Source organism: Echinops telfairi, unplaced genomic scaffold (genome assembly GCF_000313985.2).
Source record: "Echinops telfairi isolate 266 unplaced genomic scaffold, ASM31398v2 ScPeMD7_31;HRSCAF=116, whole genome shotgun sequence".
NCBI classification, from domain to species: Eukaryota; Metazoa; Chordata; class Mammalia; order Afrosoricida; family Tenrecidae; genus Echinops; species Echinops telfairi.
In genome coordinates this window covers 49,170,020-49,172,129 of record NW_022103928.1, presented here as the reverse complement: position 1 = coordinate 49,172,129, position 2,110 = coordinate 49,170,020, and positions in this window count along the sequence as shown.

The window sequence follows — 2,110 nt, the reverse complement described above, 5'->3', positions numbered from 1 at the left end:
GTAAACGAACATGATATGGCTGTGTTTGCAATAAACCTTGATTTAGAAAGTGGCGGGAGGGGTGCGGGGGACAGTGTTTGGCCCACAGGCTACGGGTTGCAGATGCTGCTTTAGAGAGAAAAGTTCACCATGATTGTCTAATGCTTACAAACGCCTTCCAAAGCCCATGAGTGACTTGGCTTGTGGTGGTTACTGACACTAACCATCAAAGTACATTCTCTCCTAGAAAAAGAATACAGCAACTGGATACATGGCCTCAGTTCCATTGGCTAGAACCTGGAAATGATAGTGAACCAACAACTTCTATGCAAAGTATAAAAACTGTGCTGCCATACCAATAGCACACTGCCATTCATTTGATTCTGACTCATGGCAACCCTTTACAGAACTGAGCCCCTTTGTTCCTTGGGGTCTCCAAGCCTGGAAAACCTAGGCTTACAGGTGCAGACAGCCTCATCTTCCTCCAGCAGAGCATTTGATGAGCTTGAACTGCTGACCTGGTGGTTAGCAGCCAACACAGCACTGCAATGGGTCTAATGTGGTGGTTTTCAACCTTTGGTCGATGATATCAGTTTCAGCCACACTTAGGAGCCTTTCAGAAAGACTGTCTCTGGTGGACCATCAAGGAAGAATAATCACCAGCAGAGCACATTCTTTAGAGATCATTTACCGAAGCAATAGAGGCAGCAGAGACTAAGACCAGAGACATCAGAGTACAGGGTGCTAAGACCAGACACTATGAGACTTAGAGATGGAGCAGTGAGTAGACACACTGGCCCATGGAACAAGGCAGAGAAAGAGGGACCATGAGGCTGAAGGCAAGTGAGAAATTTGGCTGCTGGCTGAACAGAAGTTTTGCGGTGGACCAAAGACAGATGCTGTCAGGTGCCATTGAGTCAGTTCCAATTGTAGTTGTGATCTTAAACCCAACAGCATGTAACAGTGGCCAGCCCTACATCATCCTCCAAATTGTTCCTATGCTTGAGACCCTGGGTGCAACCACGGTATCAATCCATCTCCTGGAGGGCCTTCTTCTTCCTCGCTGTCCCTCCACTTTGCCAAACATGTTGTTCTACTCCAGGGATTGGTCTCTCCTGAAAACATGTCCAAAGTATGTAAGTATCACCATCCTTGCCTCTGAGGAGCACTCTGGCCATACTTCCTCCTTGACCACTTGTTTGTCCTTTTAGCCGTCCATGGCGCTTTCAATATTCTTCTCCAGCACAATTCACATGTATCGATTTTCCTTCAGTCATCTTTACTCAATGTCCAACTCTGACATGCCCATGAGGCCTTTGAAAAGACCTTGGATTGGATCAAGTGCTCCTTAATCCTCAAAGCAGCATCCTTGCTTTTCAATACTTTAAAGAGATCTTGTGCAATAGACGTAGCTAAAGCAACTTGTCATTTGGTTGCTTGATGGCTGCTGAGGAGCACTGATTGCAGATCCACGCAAGACAAAATCCTCGGCAACTCCAACCTTTACTCCATTTATCATGATGTTAACTGTCAGTCTAGTGGTGAGCATTTGGGTCTTCCTGACATTGAATTGTAACCCGTACTGAAGGCCGCAATCCTTGATCTTCATCACCGAGTATTTCAAGGTCTCCTGGTTTTCAGCCAGCAAGGTTGTGTTATCTGTTTACAGAAGGATGTTGATAAGCCTTCCTCCCATCCTAATGTCACATTCTTCGTCATATACGCCAGATTCACTGTATCCTTAATGTTTTGTAAGTCTGACTTTTGGTAACCTATTAACTACCATCATAAACCCTTATCATCATGAATATAATCTATGACTTCTGTGTGGCCACTGAAATGGATTATTGAACCCAGCAGAGAAGTAGTTGGTGTCAGAATAGGTGTAAAAAACGGAGTTTTGAGGGACATCTGGCCTCTGCATTTTGGTAATTGGCCTTTGCTGGTGATGAGATGGATTTACCTCCCTACTGAAGTTGGGAAGACCAGACGTGGCCACCGTGCCATCCGTCACATAGTCATTTAGAACTACTTAGAGAAGCGTGGTGGCATAGTGGCCAATGTGTTGGGCTGCGTCCTTCAAGGTCAGAGGTTTCAAAGCACGGGCTGCTGTGTGGGAGAAAGATGAGGC